The following is an 18,801-nucleotide window of genomic DNA, read 5'->3' as shown; positions in this document are numbered from 1 at the left end:
AAATAGATTTTTCATCAAAACCAGTGATTGAGAAAAATCCCAAAATACCGAAAGAAATAAGAACACAAGGGGCCGACCATAGACCTGATTCTGAGTCATTTAGTAAAATGATTCTCTCCAGAAAGTAAAAATATTTTTAAAAGATAATTAGGATAACTGATTATATATTAATAATATAGTGAAACCATACATTATCCAGAGAATCTTCCATTTCAAGTGCGTGAGACCATTCTAAGCTATGAATACTTCATGAATATCATTCACCTTAATCCCATAAAATATTTGACACATAATTCAGTAAGTTTTGGTTTAAAATTTCTTTCAAATTCTCATTATTTACCATGTTGGAAAATGAGAAATCTATGCGCTTATGCTACAAACGGGTATCTCTTGCCTTGCACGGATGCCTGCCAACAGCTAGAGCAAACTTGTTTATTTTCTGCCTTAGCAGATGAAGGATTATGTTGGCCTTTATGGTTCCTTCTTCACAGATAATATGGGAACTCGCTTCCTAAGTAAAAGGCATATGATTCACGATTTTCTTCCCTGGCTTGGTTCCTTCATAATTCCTGCTAATCAGCCTTCTTCTAAGTAGCCAATGGAAACAGTCTCCCTGTTTATTCTTGGACTGTTTCTTCTGTGTGTAGCCACCTCATTTTTAGCCTTGTTTGTGTTCTGCGCAGGCATTTGATCTCTTCACCTTTAAATAGTCCCATTCCCTCTCCCTGACTCTAAACACCACAGGACTGAAACCAACAGAATGAGTTTTCTGGTTTACAAGCCAATCTCAACCCCCTGCTGTATTATTTGCTCACATACAGCACATTGTTGGAATAAGAATGAGCACGTAACACCTACATTAATACTCCTCCACTAGAGACTGGTTTGTTAATTCAGCTATCTTTGTAGACATTTTTACTACTGACAACTAGATAAGGGAGGGGATAACGGATGTATTTATTGGGTAGAGGCCAGATTGATATAATGTGAAACAATCTGCAATTAAGAGAACAGCACCCCAAATATTTTTGTCATAAATATCAATAAGCCTGAAGTAGAGAAGCCCTGTTGAAGGAAAAAAATATTAAATGACCCTGAGGTATCCTACGGTTTCTGATTTTTTCCTAAATAACTCAGCTTTTATTCTATTTTGACAGGGGTTGTTTCCACTGAAACTCCTTTGAAATATAGTCATGTTTCTTCTCTTTCAATTTGCCATCAATATTTGGATTTCCAAACTTGACTCTTTGCTTTTGCTAATGGCTTGACCCTTAGATCATAGCCTGTCTAATCCATAAGGCATACCCCACTGAAAACTGCTGATCATATTTTATGGTAGACTATCAGGCTCCCCAAACCCACTATAAATAGAGGATTTATTCTTTCTTTGACCAAATTCCTATAATATCTTATAAGAATATATTATATTTTCTGAGTATTATATGACAACATTCCACAAATAGAGTGGCTTAAAGCAGCAGACATGTAAGGTCTCACCATTCTCTAGGCAACTGCTATTACATTGTTTCTTATGGATACACTCTGAGAGCTCTGAACATGAATCTCGTCCATGCCTCTTGCATAACTTCTAGTAACGGCTGACCATTGAGCAATCCTTCACTCGTAGATGCATCACACCAAATTTCCGTTCCATCTTCACATAAACACCTGTCCAACGTCTCTTCTCTTTTCTAAGCATATGAATGAGATTGGTTTAGAACCTCTCCTACTCCAGTGTGACCTGATGCTAATAAAATGAATAACAGCTTAAAAAAACTGTTCATTTTTGAGCAGGGTCACTCATACGTACTGGGGTTAGGTTTCAGCATATCTTTTTTGAAGGCAAAATTCAGTTTATAGGAGGACTACTCTAGCTGTTAAATGATGGTACAGTAGTTGATTTTTTTTTTTACTTCCAGATGGAGAAGCTAAAATGTAGTCATTGCAACTTGCCTATGCACAAGCACAAATAATCTGCTAGTCATGACTTTCAAAAAAATCCTCACTGCCATTCACTATATTCCAACTCACAGCAACCCTGTAAGGCGGGCTATAACTTGTCCTGTGAGTTTCAAATATTGTATGTATTACAGGAACAGAAAGTCTCCTCTTTCCACCTATGGTGCCGTCGGATGGGTTCAAACTGGTGACTTTGTGGTCGCAGCCCAATGCATAACCCCTTACGTCTGAGCACCTTAGTGGGGACCACTAGGTTGTTATATGGTGAACAGGTCTTAGTAGAGCCTCCAAGTTAAAATAGATTAGGAAGAAAGGACTGGTGAATTACTTCTGAAAGTAAGACGATGAAAGTTTTATGCATCACATGATTTGATTGGCAAATGACCGTGGAAATAACAAGGATTACCAAGTCCTTCATTATGCATGTGGCCATCATCCTGAGCATCTAAATTGACTTCAGCTAACAAAGGCAAGGCAATGAGCAGCTATTAAAGACACAGTGAGGAGCATATAATTTATCTTCAGGCAAAGTACCTAACCTTTATGTGAATACATAAACCATAGCTTGTTCCAGTGTCAGATACAAAGTCAGCCCAGAAAGCTGAAAGCAAACAATACGTAACAAACCCCCGGAAGTACCACATCTGTGCTGTTTGCAAATAAAGTTCAAGTACGAGTATTTGAGGGCTGCCATTGTTATTAGCGCTATTAAATATTGAAACTGAAGAGTTAAAGTATATATGCATATATAAATGCATTTATAGAAAGATTTATTGGGGTGCTGGCTTCATTCAAAATAATAGGATATCTCCAGAGGAGGAATATCCCATAAACAAAAGATCTCCATGCTAGACTTACTTAACTGGAAGCATTCATGAACCAGGCGTTTTAAGTGTCCTGCCTTCTTAGTCTATATCTACTTTGCTCTAACATTCATACCCATGGCCACAATGAGAGTTAGGCTGAAGTTAAGTTGAACTAGTTGCAGCTTGGGTACAGGGAAGAACTAGAACTGAGATTCACAGTACAAGATGGTACATAAAATTGAAACACTTTATTGAATATTTGATCAACTGAAATGGCGTTTTAGATTCAAGGTAAAACATGCACAGATTACTTATAGTTTTAAATAAAAATGGTATACATGTCTATTCTTCCAAAATTGAGCCATGCAGACTTATTAAGGGAACAATAGCTTGTACATCATAAGATAATTAACCATTTGAGATAAAAAATAAAGCAGCACTTAACCAAAGACAAAATTCACAAGGATTAGGAAGAGGCATGAAAATAAAAATACAGAACAGAAATATCTTAAGTGCTGTTACATAGTGGGGATTGTGATTCATGACATGAAACAAATATGTTAATGAATTATAGTATGGGAAAGTGATGTGCTCTGTAAATAAACTTGCAGCCAATCAACAAAAACACAGTTTTCAAAGTGTGCCTAGATGTGAACAGAAAATATACCTAAAACAGCATCCAGTGTTCCCTAGAATTAGACCTGTTTTTATTTGTAGAATGTGGTGGAAGGAGTTATTTGAATAAGGGAAGATTTATGTGTCCTTGGCATTATGAATCACAGAAATCTTAAAAAGGAGATGCCCTATGAAACAAATGAGCAAACAAAAAACGCACTAAATAATTTTAGTTGGAACAAATACTGGAAGAAAATAAATCACAAAGATATGGGAGAGGCAGTCAGAATCTCTTTTAGATAAAAGATTTTAAAGTCTTTTCTAATAAGGGGACATTTGAGTATCTGTAGGCATAATTTCCTTATACGTAAAGAACACAAAAAATTGAACATGCGTCAGAGCTGGTCAGAACTTTTTAATGTTACTTCTGAAAGGAGATAGTAATATGGGCACTTTAAAATAGAGTTTGCCTGCAGAACCAGGATAAGGTTTGGCAGATAGATCCGCTCTTGCTGTAGCATTTCAAACCTAAAGCAATATATGAATCACTAGATAAAGTTATATTTTGACAGTAGTCATATAGGGAAATATGCTTACATCCCCAGAACTCAATTGAAGACTTTTTATCAACGTGATGTTCAGGAAAACAGAGTTTCTGCTCAGATACAATTATTTTTACTTCACAATCATCATACATGTTTTAAAAACTTTTTTAAAAGGTGTTAAATCAAAAGAAGGTGCATTTTAGATTTTGCTGGCACTTAGAGAAGCTGAGTGGTTTCATCTTGACCTTCATGGGATCCAGTAACGGTGTCTTAAGCATTTTACATGTTGAGTGCAGCATGCCACTCATAGACTGCAGTCTTGCTCTATCTTCAGTTTCTTTTTGAGAAATTGGTTGAGGGTTCATTGCTTGTGTGTAAGTATTATTTGTTTTCTATTAAAAATAATGAAAACTATAATTCCTGTTACTATTGTACAGCAAACACTCCAAATGTCAAAACTCATACTCTGTGTAAGTATAGGGTGCCGAGTTAAAAAAACCAAACAACCTCTGGCATCCTTCCGCGTCTGAGTTCACTGCTAGAATTACTTTTACATGACACGTGTCATCAAACATCAATGCTTTTCTGCTACAAGTTTACTTTAGAACCTTAATGAAAACAACAACAAATCTGCAGCATGCTTAGCACAAATATGCACCTCGCTAGGACACACACTACATTCTCCTGTACTGCTTGCACTCCAGGGATCCTGGTGAGATTCAGCATCCCACCTTTTCTGAACCTCGGGTGACTGACTGGGATTCTGTGAGTTCTGTCTTTATCTTTTCCTCAAATGAAGCCCAGTTTTTAAAATATCTCTCTGCTTTATTTACAATTTCTCTAGCTCTTCGTTAAAGAGGCTTCTTCATCAAATGTTCCTATTTCTTAATTATTCAGATGACTTCTTTTAAAATTAACTCTTGTAGTTTATATGAATTGAATTTGCTTATCACTGGAATTTTACATAAGTGACCATTGTAAATTTATTTTCCAAAAAATAGTGTATTTCGCCATCTTAGTCTCTTGGTTGCCCTTTGCTAGCAGCTGTTGGAAGAAGATTTTAGTAGCAAAAGAAAATGACTACAATACATTCATTCTGCTGCCAATGTAAGTTTGGAAAACTTTAGTATTTTTAAAATATTCAAAGTGAGAGAAATTTAACTTTACAATTTCTAAGTATAAACATTGAAATATATCTGTATAAGAAGATTGTGTAACATTTGATTTAATAAGTTTTAGTGAAAACTCAGGAGACATCTCTGTAAATGCAAAATCAATGAAGTCAGCCTCGCATAAATTTGATCTTCAGAATATTTCTGTCTCTATTTCATCAGTAGCAGGTGTGTGTGTGATGGCTAGGAAGCACTGGGAATTTTTATTATGGTTTTATGAGTTTCTAGCAGCACCCTCTCATTTTCTTTTTTGGAGGCAACATATAATTATATATTCAATTAAGTTTTGTTCCCATTGTACTGAAGCATAATGTTCTTTTGAGTAAAGAAAATAAAAAGGGGCAAAGTACGTAATTGTGTTTAGCTCATTAATGTCTCATACTTGCTGTATGTTCATATATGGAAATTTTCAGTTGGTATCTTTGGGTGCTGGAATGAAAAAGAAGGAAGTGCTTTTATATATATGTCTATGTATGTTTATATGGATATGTGTACATATATGTACATGCACATATACACAAACAAAAATAATTTACATGATCAGTTATTATTTTTAATTTAAATAAATATTTAATAAGGACTATTATTTCATCTAAATATGTATCTTATTACCATTGCTCTTCACGTCTCCCTTCTCCTTACTTTGTTGATGATGATGAGGTGTATATTATTAATTATGAGTCTCCTGCCTCCTGGTGAAGTTACTAAAATTGAAACCAACATTAAGGGTCCATACAGATGGACAAAGTGAAAAACAGAGGCGATGGCAAAGCTCAAGGTTGGACTGCAGCACTGGGAAATGGAAGAAGGGGCAAGGCGCCCAGACTTGTGGAGAGATTCCAAATGTTCCAAAGGAAATAAACCAATGTTTTCAAAAGGAAGGCAGCCTCTCTGGCGCTTTGATTTCAGACATCTGACCTTGGTCGCTGTGGTAGTTACAGCATATAAATGAGCAAATCCCAAACCAGTTTTCTCCAGTGCCAGTGGAGAATGGTTCAGCTGGACATCAGCTGAGAAAGAGTGGTTTAGGGACACTTGAGGCTCTGAATATGCACACATGAATGTCGGTGCATGACCAGGAAGGCATACTACATATTGATCTAATGTAAATCGAGTAATCAGATAAATGTATAGACACAGAGTGCCACAGTAATGACTGCACTGAACAGTACTATCTGAGGGACTGGCAAAACTCAGTGCTTAGGGTGTCGTAAGAACCCACAAAGTAAACACAGGAGCTCTTGTACAGCAGACTGAAGCACTGCCCTGGCTGGGCCACTCTTACTTCCATTCCTGGGCCTGAGACCATTGATGCAGCCACTGAGTCAATCCATCTCATTAAGGGCCTTCCTGTTTTTCGCTGTCCCTCTATTTTACCAAACATGATGACTATCAGGGACTATCTCCTAGCACGTCCCAAGTATGTAAAAGGCAGTGCTGCCATCCTTTCCCCTCAGGAGCACTCTGACCTTACTCCTTCCAATCGAGGTCAGTTTGTCCATTTAGCAGTCCATGGTACTTTCAGTATTACTCTCCAGTATCACAATCAGCATTGTTTCTTCTACCGTCTTCCTTATTAAATATCCAACTCTAATAAAAGATTAATAACCGGAGAATAGGGGACTTCAACTATATATATATTTTTAAAAACCTGATAACAAAATCAAATCACATGAGAGAGACTATTGAAATGACTCTGATCTGTTTTCTTCTGGCCTTCCTCATTACTGTATCTACTAACTTCATTCATATGCAAGAGTCAGATAAAGCTTGCAAAATTAAGGGTTTTGTGGTTTATTTATGAATAATACATGGAATATTAATGAAAATATTAATGGCATTTTCAGTGAAGAAAATAAATTTTGTACACTTTATTTCAATCCAAATACAATGTGACATATATATATATATATATATATATATATATATATATATATATATATATATATATATGAAATAACTCGAGTATAGTTTCAGAAAGATTATCGGTGACCTTGATGTAAAAGGTTCAGTGGGATGGTGATTTCATAATTGTGATCGGTGTGTTTTTCAAAGGTAATGAGAAGAAAGAAATTAGAGAAAATGTTGCAGAAAGACTTGTGAATCGACTTTCTGTAGAGAAGCAAACATCTATAGTGGTAGCTTTAGAGGGAGGGGTTATTGTGGTTATAAAAAAAATTAATAGAATAAATCGTGAAGTCTAGTAATGAGCACAGCAGCAATGAGTTGAAGAGAAAGAAGTTGCTGGGGACTATCAATGATTAGTTGTGGGGTAACGAGATCCATTGTACCCTCCCTGGTCTCCTCTCAGAAAGGAAAGAGCAATTAATGTGTGATATCAGGCAGGAGAAGAGCACTGTTGGGCGGGTGGACAAGCACTGGGTTTCTAACTGAGTGTCAAGTGCTGCAACCTGGTTGCTTTTGAAACCCTGGAAGGCAGTTCCGAATTCCTTCAGAAAGAGGCTCCTTATGAGCCAGTGTGGCCACCATGAGTTAGGTCAAGGGGAAAGTGGAGAATGAGGGCCAGAGCAGCAGGTGGGCAGGGGTGGGGTGGGGGCTGTGACAGCAGGAGGGGCTCTAGGCAACAGTGGGCATTGCTTTGGCTACATGTAAAAGTTCTCTTCTGTTTTTAATTTTTTCAATGAAGTATAATATGAAAAGCAAATAAGGAGGTGTACGGAATATTGTTTCTTTGTAGATCTTTTATAAATTCAGAATACTGCTATTTTGTTTGTTACTTATAAGCACCGCAAATACCACGGTGCATTCTATGACCTGCTTGTCCATTCTCTTGTCTCTTTTATTTCTGTGAGCACAGTTTTCAATGGTATTATAGTGGAAACATCAGGCATCTTTCATGTCTTCTTTTGGAAATCTTTCTTTATTTTGAGGTCATGAATATGTTATTCTTCTAAAAGTAAAATAATTTTCTGTTCTATATTTAGATTTTGTGGGTACTTGAAGTGTTTACTTGTCATTCTGTGTTGCTGTGGGATCATTGAATTTTTTTATATGTATTTTTTTCCATAATACTAACCTTCCCTTGTAAAGGGTTTTTTTTTCTCAGAAAAGAAGAAAAAGTCCACTCTTCAATAATCTACTGTGCTATTTCATTAATTTTCTAGAGTCTTTCTATTTATTTGCCTTATATCACAACATACCAGGCTTCATTAATTTTTAATTATATTTATATATGGTAAGAATAAACCTTTTTGGATATGAGTGTATTCGCTCACTGGTTTTGGCACCTTGCCTATTTGCAACCATTTTCACACACACAACACAGACAAACTTTAGAAATTATTGGAAACATGACTGGTCCTGAAATATAAAAAGTCTAAATTAGAATCAAATGCTACCGTTGGGACAGAAGACTACTCTGGGAATTAGGAAGTTTGTTGGGAAACTGATAAGGAGGCAATTTTCAAGCTTCTTGGTATAGACCAGTAAGTACTTCTAAGGTTACATTTATTTATTGAAAAATCATAATTGGTAAGCTAAAATTCCTGTCCTCTTATTTCCAATCAATTATTTCACTGTAGATTCAGTAGTCTCAGACTTTAATCATAATGTACCTCTGGAAATCATTGAACTCTGGTCAATTGATTTTGGAATAGTGACTGGCAGTTTTTCTTTCGTCTTCTTTTGATATTTCCTTCATTGTTCAATAATCTACACATAGCATCTTGAGTAACTTGTTTTCATTAGTTATTTCTCTTAGAGAATTTCTAAGAATGTTTTTCTCTTTTGGTCCTTTTAATCCATGTCTTTACATATTTCACTATAATGTTTCCATGTGAATTAGCTCACTTTGCTATATTTAATAAGAAGTTTGAGTATCTTCTAACATTTGCGTCTTTTATTTTCTATATTTTGGCCCTTACTGTTCAGTGCATCCAATAGATTCTTGACATGATTCCTAAATTTTGGAGGAGGGACAGATGTTCTCAAGGTAGTATTTTGAATCTTATTGACTTGCTTTGATTTCCTTTTGCCTTAACTTAAACTTGCATATGAGCAATTGATTATATTATCAACTTAAATTTACATAGAGGGAATTGATGTGAGACACTAGGCTTGCTCTGACTGATGAAATTTAGATTCTCCATCATCTCTTTTTACAAATGTAGCAGATTCCATCTAGGGAGGTCCACTTGCATAATTACATTGTTGAGAAATAAAAATATTTGCCATAAAAAGTCATTGTTCTTGCAGAAAACTACCATGTGTTCCATGATGTTATTTCTTTACTAAAGCCCACAACTTGTTACCTACCAATTTTTGTTTTCAGCATTTACAGTCCAATCTCCAGTAATTGTCAAAGCATCCTTATGGCATGTTTGATCAATTTCAGACTGCACACTCATTGGTTTCCAGTTGATTCCACCTGCAGACTTCTCCCTCTCTGCATATCGGCATAGGGATGTTACTCTATCACGGAAAGCTGTGAACTTGAAAGCTCTGTCTTGAAATATTCTTTTTTTGACATGAGTAGCTGGTATTTCCTATTTAATTTGTCATTTTTGGCATAGTAAATTTTTCACGTATAATTGTCTGATTCAAATGGCCAATATCAGTTATTTCACCTCAAAGTACCCAGCATGTAGATCATTGTGCATTCAATTTTTCTCTTGATGATTTCTAATTTTCTTCGATTAATACTTCTTGCATTCCACGTTGTGCATATTGATGGGTGTTTGCAGCTGTTTTTTAGTCATTTTGAATTGCAGCATATCAGCAAATGGTAGTTCCAGAAGCTTTATTCTAGACATGGCTTTGGCCTCATCAACTTTGTAGAAGGCTCTCTGACCCAGTCACATTGAGGGCTTCAAACCTGAGGGGCTCATTTTTAGAAAAAAAAATTGCTGCTGGCCATAATATTTTCATTGATAAGGATGTGTGTGCGTATTTTTTTGTGCATGCACATGCATTTAATGAGCCAAGCTTAATGAGTTGGGTTCTTTCTCCTTGTAGCTTAGAGTTGGGAAGCTCCTTTGAAACCTATTCCCTGTGGGAGACCCTTGTCGTATTTGAAATACTGGGAACATGTTGCTGTGTTGAATTCCATGGATTTGATTCTGCCTGCTAGAAACCCATGTACAATTGAAGGAACACTGCCCTGTCCTGCACCATCCTCACAATAATTCTTATGTGGAAGCGCATTGTTGTAGTTACTTTGTCGACCCATCTTAGCGAGGGACTCCCGCTTTATTGTCGCTCCTCTACCTTACCTCTACTTTCTAACTAGAAAAGCAACATTCAAGTCATCAGAGTATGACAAACCTACAGGAAACTGGTGGAATAATGGTATCAGGGAATCCTTTTGTAAAATTAAATTTTCTCCAAATTTTGTCAAAAATAACACATTAATGGTTCTCTCTTTTATTTTCGAGTTTTAAATTTAAATATCGATGCAAAATATAGACATCTTATTTTCTTTATTACAATTATTTTAAAAGCAAAAGCTAATATGGATCCTTTTTATCATGAAATATGTCACTTTTCAAAAATGTTTTAGATTTGCTTTATTCAGGAATTATACTAAAATCTCTGTGTACTATGTATTTTAATAAAAGGATGTAAATGTTATCAAGTGCATGTATGAATCTTTTGCACTGCTTATTTTCTCAATTTAACCTTTTGATCTTATGGATTATTTGAAGTCTCTTCTTATTTAAATTAAATGTACAGGTATTTGAAATCATCCAAATTAATAATGATATAGTATTCCTTTGTTCAATTTGCTCATGTTTTATTTGTAACTTTGTTTTTGTATTTTCTTTCAAATATATGTGTAATTTGCGTGTGTTTCACTGTTTTGTTTTTAGTTTTTCTAAACATTTCTACTGATTTGAAAATTAAAGTTATTCAAGCCACATGAAGTGATGATGGGAAATTTTACCTCTTTTTCTATTTCTTTAAACACTTTCTGTATTACACCCCCTTTTCACTTTGCCAATTGGACTTATGTCTTTATTGGTCATTCAAGTGGGGCAAAAGAAATATCCTTTCAAAACTCAGGCAAACTAGGTGTTTGTCTTGGTTCCTGTCAGAGGAAACAGGTTAAAATGAATAAGTAAGTAAACAAACAAACAGATAAATAAATAGTTTCTGAATTGGTGAATATTGGGAATACATGAATTTCAGCAACTGATTAATTTTCTGATTGGTTGGAAGGCTACAGGGGTTTGTTATAGACTTTAGATTTAGTAGATAACTTATATGGCATTTACTACACATTTGTTAAAGCAAACCAAATTTAAGAAGAGACTTTTGAAATATAAACGTTTGTTTTAGAAAGTCCCCAGCTTTTGTAGGAGGTGCAAGGAGAGTATTTTTCATTACCTTTCCCCTATTTTCCCTTATTCTTAACATCTTCAGTTGTTAATATTTTCTTCCTAGTTGTAGATTAATATGGAATTCTTATTACAAGTAATAAGTATATTTTATACACTTATGTATTTATTTTATACATTATTATTGTGTTATAATTTATTCAGATTTCGTTATATTCTTCCCAATATTGCTTTCCCCTTCGACAATAGGATCCTGAGTAACACATTGCCTTAAACTAAGTCTTGGGTTTCTCTGGGCTGTGTTATTATAAGGATTATTTTGTTTTAGGCAATCTTTAAGATTTGAGCTGCAACAATGGACTCAAGCATAGCAGTATTTGTGACGATGGCAGGGTGGGACTCTGTTGTACATCAGGTCCTTAAGATTGGTACCCTACTTGACATCACCTAGCATGTGTGAGGACACTTATCAGTTGTGCTTTATTGCTGTTGTTATAGACTGTGCCTCAATTTGGATTTTTCTAATGTTTTTATTTTTTTGGCTAGATTGGGGTTAAGGGGTTGAAAAGGAAGACCACAGAAATGATGTGATCTGTCAATATCACAGTGATCACCAGTGATGATATCAACTTTGCTACCTGGTTAATGTAGTGCTTGCTTTATGTTTTCACTATAATATCACTGCATTTGAAATGTATTCCCCTTAATATACTCTTTGGAAAGCAGAGTATATATTTCTGCACTGTATGTATAAAGGAGCTTTAAACTACTTGTGAGAATATTTACTTATTTATAATTACATATTTTTAAACATCATAAAGAACTCGCGTGTGAGAAGTGTCTTATTAGGCCAATACGAACAGAATTGTGTTAACTTTTAGTAACTTGAACTTATTTTTTTACCATGATAAAGTGATATACTTTGTATCTCTTTCCTTTAAAAATAAATATTAAATTAGCTATACCTACTTTGATTACTACTTACATGGTATAGATTTTTAGTCCTATTATTGATTTTTACAACTTTATATTTAGTTATAAGTTCTTAACAATGAGTTTGGGTTTATTTTTACCAATATAACCTTTTTTTGCACTAGTCAGAAGTTTTAAAACCAAGTACGGACAATAATAATAAAGGAACACATGTCTTTAAACTAACTATTAATTACTTTTAATAAATTAATTTAATTGATGACAATAGACACATTTAATGTAAGATGAATAATAGATAATAACAGACACATTTAAAGGAAGGTGAAATTTAAAGTAAAACTTCCATTTTACTGTGGAGAAAATTGAAATAAAGATTATATTGTTTTCAAAAATCATAAAACTAAGAGTCAAGAATGAGTATGTGGGTTTAACTAGCTGTAGAGTTACGATGAAATTTCAGTCTTTTGTGGGGTTCACTGTGTGTACCAGAATCCACTTCTCTCTCCAGTTCCCATTCTGTGGTGGCTGTGTCTTGCTATGAGAAAAGAAATTGTATCACCAGTGTTTCTAGTATCAACAGTCACCCATGATGGGTATTCTGTTTTTTAGACATTTTTTTAGACTAAAACACACTAAGAAGGGTATGGCAATCTGCAGCTGAAAATATAGCTAGCGAAAATGTAGGGAACATTGTATTATATAAAATAGAAATATTAACCTCCTCAACTTGGAAGGCACAAAAAATAAGATTGTAGAAGACCTGTCTCCTCAAAGTAGAATCATCCTTGATTATATGCCTACATATGGAACCTTCATTTACTGATCTGACATGACTCAAAATGCCATTAGTATTGGGGATGTGGAATATATGCATTATCTGTATGTATATACATGAAGTATATATATATATATGATATATGTATCAATGAAAATTGAAAACTGTCCAAATTAAATAGAACACTTGAAAATTAATATCACATCCGCATATGTTTAGGTGAAACCTGTACAACAGGAAGACTTTTGAAAAGGTTACAGTAATACTTGCCAGTTTGAAATCAGGAAAGATGTATAGCAGGGCTGTTTCCTTTAATCACACATTTCAATTATATGCTGAACAAACAAGCACAATGTTTCACTATATGAAGAACCCAGCAACAGGATTACAGGGAAACGTTAAAAACCTGGAATATACAGATGATATATCTTGTTTGCTGAAAATGAAGAGAACTTCAGCACTCACTGATGAAGATCAAAGACTTGTTATATGCAGAGAGGTGCCCCCTCAGCATCAATAAGAGGGAAATCCTCACAACAGGACCAATAAACAACCTCATGAAGAATAGAAGGAAAGATTGATGTTGTCAATGATTCTATTCTACTTGGATCCAGAATCAGTCAATTTGGAAGTTGAAACATCCATCAAGAAATTAGGTGATGTATTCCATTAGGCAAAGCTGTTGCATAAAACCCCATTAACATATTTGAAACAAAGATGTCCCTGTAAAGCAGTGGTTCTCAACCTGTGGGTCATACCCACCTTTGGGAGTTGAATAACCCCTACATAGGGGTCGCCCAAGTCATACCGGTAGCAAAATGACAGTTATGAAGTAGCAGTGAAAATAATTTTATGGTTGGAGCTCACCACAACATGAGGAACTGTATGAAAGGCTCCCGGCTTTAGGAAGGTTTAGAACCAACCATATGCTACTCCTGCCCCAAGCCATGCAATTTTCAATCATCTCATATGCATGAGAGAGCTCTACTCTGAATGAGGAAGACCTAAGGATAATTTATTTCTTGCATTACAGTATTACAAAAAACACTGGATAGCAAATGGACTTCCAGAAGAATGAACTCATCTGACCTGGAGAAGAAAAGACAGACTGTTCCTTAGAAGCAAGGATAGGAAGACACTCTCAAAACCTCTTAACAGGTTTTCACGAAGGAGAAGGGCATCATATTTATTTCATTTATGATTACTTTCTCTCATCCCACCCTAGCCTTTACCTGTCCTTGGATTGCTTTAACATAAATTATGTGAAAATTAAAGCAAGCCCACAAAAGCCAAATAGAACCTTGACTATTCCCACCTGAATTTCAAGAATATCTCAATAGATGGTTTGACTCATTAGACACAGAGACAGAAGAGCTGATGAGTTGTGTGATGTCATAAAGAACATCATACGTGAAGAAGGTAAACTTTCATGAAAATAACAGGCAAGAAAGAAACGACCAAAATGTGTGCCAGATGAGATTCTGTAAGTTGCAATTAATCATAAAGTAGCTCAAACAAATAGAAAAAAATGAATCAAATGGCTGACCCAATTTTCAAGGGCAGCTCTGGAAGACCAAATAAGGTATTATAATGAAATATGCAAGTAACTGGAATCTGAACATCAAGAGGGAAGAACACATTCATTGAACCTCAAGCTAAAATACCAGAGGGGGTAAAAAAATCAAGCCAACTCCAAGCCTGGGCTGTAATGTTGAAGAGTCTATGGATAGAAATTCAACCCCAAGCCTGGAGTTGTAATATTGAAAGAGTCCATGGATAAAATATTGAATAATGCAGGAAACATCAAAAGAAGATGGAAGGGACACACAGTCATTGTACCAAAAGAATTGGTCATATTGGTCCATGAAGCTTCATCTGATTAAGAATCAATGATACTGAGGGACTGCCTCTTGATTCATGAGCATTTTTTTCTATAAGCACAATACATTGAACAGGATTTCCCATATTTCTCAATGCAATTCATAATTTGATATGATTCATATATTTGAATGGTTTTGCAAATATGTTTGAGCAAAGGTGAATTCAAAGGGAATATAATTTTTAATAGTTCATAAAACAGAAGTAGTTATCTTTCTGGTATTATATGCTTTCAGCCAAAATCCAGCTGACATCAACAATGAGATTTCTTGCTATACTTCTTCTAATCATGCTTGAGTTTCTGATGACTTGCTGTTGATATACGACTGTGGCTATTGTGGAGTAATCTTCAGCAAATCTTTGTTTTCTGACAATAATTATTATTCACTAATTTCTGAATTCTGTTGAGTCACCTTTATTTATAATGAGTAAAAATATGGATCACTTCCAGGCAGCTAGCCGAGTAGCTATCTTCAAGATATCTTGAAATTGACAAGTAAGCGATTCCAGTACGTCATCCACTTGTGGAAACATTTCTCTCGGTATTCCATCATTTTCTGGACACACGCTTTCATAAATGCTGTCAACGAGCCTTGGAATTCTCCTTCCTACCATAGGTTCTTGATCCTATGCTGCTTCTGGAAATTGTTGAGTGTGGACAAATTCTTTGGGGATTTTCTCCCATCTTCTTTTAATGCTTCCTGCATTGTTAAATATTTTGCCAGTAGAACCTTTCAATACTGTAACTCCAGACTTGCATTTTTCTTGACTTCTTGTAGCTTAAGTTGTCCTGAGCGTATCGTTCCTTTTTTTGGTTTTCTAACTCTAGCTCTTTGCCATTACAATACTTCTCTTTATCTTCCAGAACTGCCTTTAAAAAACAGTTTTATTGAGGTATATTTCACATACCATACATCTCAACAGCTTAATCATATTAATAAGGGCTATATAGTCATCTTCACAACTGATCTCACAAATGATCAGAACATTCTCTTCCTTCTTGTATCCATTAGCATCAATCTTCCCTCAATTTCCCCAGCCTGATCCTTCAGGAAACCATCAATGCCTTTGGGATTTTCTGTTCAGCTTGCTTATTTCACCATTTCTTCCATGTGCTTTAGCTGCTCTCAGGTTAACAAAATGTTTGAGAGTCCTTCCTTATGTTTATTGTCTTTACCCGTATTTTATTAATGAACTTTTGCTTTTATTCATGTACGATATTTTCTATGTGGTTTTATAGCTCATAAAACCTGTCATTAATGTTCAATGAGTCAAATCAATTCTTGTGATTTTCTTAATATTCAGGTGCAGTATTCTTAAGCTTGTGTTTTGGCTCTTGTGGACTTTGATTTTAATTTTCTTTAGCTGTAAGTTGAATTTATGGTCTGTACCACAGTCAGTCCCTCATTTCCCACAGATGTAGTTAATTTTATTTCTGAGTGTCCATCTGACAAGGTCCACGTGCATAATTGCCATTTATTTTTCCAAAAAAGTTAGTAAAATAAAGAATTCAACGGTTCTGAGAACTTCTATCGAATGATCTGCAGCTTTGTTTCTATCACCAAGGTATTATTTTTAAACAGCCCTTCTTACCTTTTTATTTCCAAATTTTGCATTCCCATTACCAATAATTATCAATACATCTTTATTGCATGTTTGATCAACTTCAAGCTGAAGATGCTGACAGTTTTCTTCAATTGCTTCATTAACTAACTTTAGTGATTGGGGCATAAATGTGAATAATACTTGTATTAACTGACTTCCTTCTATGCATGTAGATGTTATCCTATCACAGAAATCATTGTACTTCAAGATACATCTTTAAATGACCTTTTTGGCAATGCATGCAATGTCCTTTCTCATTATTTTTTCATTCTAGATATAGTATACCAAGCCATATGGTTATCTGATTAAAAATGAAAACGTCAGTCCATCAGTACACTAATGAGGTGATATCGATCTTTATGTGTTGCATACAATTTTGAAGACTTCAAGTTCTCCTAGATTCATCTATTATACATTTCACATTCCAATTATTAACAAATGTTTGCATCTGCTTCTTGTCATTTTGTGTCATGCCTCCTTAGATTGTTAGTGTAGAAGCCCTGCTAAAATCTGTTCAACTCACATGACCCCACTGGTATGTAACATAGCTGCTGGTATTTGAGCATCATGAAGGCTACAACCAGAAGATGAATTGACAAATGATGGAGAAACATGTTTAATTACATATTATTGACCATTAAATAGAATTCAACTGTGTGAATAAAAAACAAACAAAACAACAACCCATATTTGGGATTGAGGAACATGGGAATTCTAGCATACTTGATTGTGTTCATGTGGTACGTATACTTTGACCAAGAGGGAATTTGTTTGGTAGAATGAGAGAATATTGAGTGGATTAAAATAAGGAAATACATGTATTAGGGTTGTAGCATTTCACCATATGTATTTAAGTATCTATGCTGATATAATGATCTCAGAAACTAGACTATGTAAAAAAGAATGCAGCATCAGGCTCATACTTACTTGGATCCACAATCATCAAAGTTCATAGGAGCAGCAGTCTGGAAATGAAAGCCTTTGCTGTGCTGAGTAGCCTGTGGCACAGCCCCTCTGGTGTACTGAGAGGCAAGCTGTCATGTTGAGGAGTAAGGAGTGCCAGATTCAAACTCTACTATTATGTCTTGTAGTCTCTTACGCGTGTGAAATTGGAACATTGAATAAAGGACAGCACACAAGGATCAATGTATTTCAGTTATGGTGCTAGGGAAGATTATTGTAAGTCCATGGACTTCCCGAAGAACAACCAAATCTGTCTTGGAAGCAGTATAGTCAAAATGGCACGATTTCTTACCAGGCACGTTGCACAGTTTATCGGGAGAGCATTCTTGGAAAGGGACACCATGCTTGGTAAAATAGAAGGGCTGTAAACTGCTTATGCTGTCCTTGGCAGCCCAATACCTAGTCAATCTATCCTTCTATTCAATAGCGCTGAAAAAATAATAATAATAAAACAACATTTTATAAATTAAAGAAGAGTAGTCAATGCTTATTAAGATTTTCTCTATAAATATTTTTGAAAAACATTTTTATATTTTGGAATATAATTTGTGTCCAGTGAAATATACTCAAGTAGTGTGATGACAGTTGATAAATAAATGTACCTTCCCAGTAAAATGCCATTGTAGAACATTTCCATTGCCTGGACAAGTACTCTTCACACTTTGCAGTCACTATCATTTTATTCTGTTTTATTTCACTGGAGATTAGTGTCCCAGTTGTAGAATTTCTCGTGAACAGATTTGTAGCTTGTGCACTCTTTTGTATGCAACTTCTATTCAGAAAAGCTTTATGTTGCTGTTGCAGTTTTACCTCGTGTGTGTGTGTTTGTTTGTTTGTTATTCCTTATATCAGTGGTTCATTCCTATTTATTGCTTAGTAGTGTTTAATATTAACACTCCAAAATTTGTACATCCATCCCATTATTGCTGTATAATTTGGTAATTTGGGGTTTATATGTTTTGTTTTTGGTACACACATAGAGATAAAATTTCTAAGTCATCATGTAAGTCTATTTCACCAAATGGGAAAATTCTAATTTTTAAGAATGGTTGCAGCATATTGCAATTCCATCAATAACCTCGGGGAGTTATGGTTGCTCAATGTCCTGGATGCCATTGATGCTTTCAGTGTCATTTTATTCTAAAAGTGTGAACAGTGTTTTTTATTGACATTCCATTCCATTAATAATGAAAAAGATTAAGAACTTTTATTGTGTGAAATGGCCTTTTAATGTAATTTTTATAAACTGTCCTT

At 35.0% G+C, this 18,801-nt stretch overlaps 1 protein-coding gene and 1 non-coding gene across 2 annotated transcripts in view; both read left to right on the top strand.

The window, feature by feature from the left end:
* Nucleotides 1-18,801, top strand: part of CDH10 (cadherin 10) — a 125,211-nt gene that overhangs the window by 16,551 nt on the left and 89,859 nt on the right. The window lies entirely within an intron of this gene.
* LOC142441618 (small nucleolar RNA SNORA27) lies at nt 11,035-11,161 on the top strand. Its single transcript, XR_012782982.1, has one exon. It is a non-coding gene; the product is annotated as a small nucleolar RNA SNORA27 (small nucleolar RNA).

This window comes from Tenrec ecaudatus, chromosome 2 (genome assembly GCF_050624435.1).
Source record: "Tenrec ecaudatus isolate mTenEca1 chromosome 2, mTenEca1.hap1, whole genome shotgun sequence".
NCBI classification, from domain to species: domain Eukaryota; kingdom Metazoa; phylum Chordata; class Mammalia; order Afrosoricida; family Tenrecidae; genus Tenrec; species Tenrec ecaudatus.
Note: the sequence above shows the minus strand (reverse complement) of the source record. Positions and strands in the feature narration are given on the sequence as shown.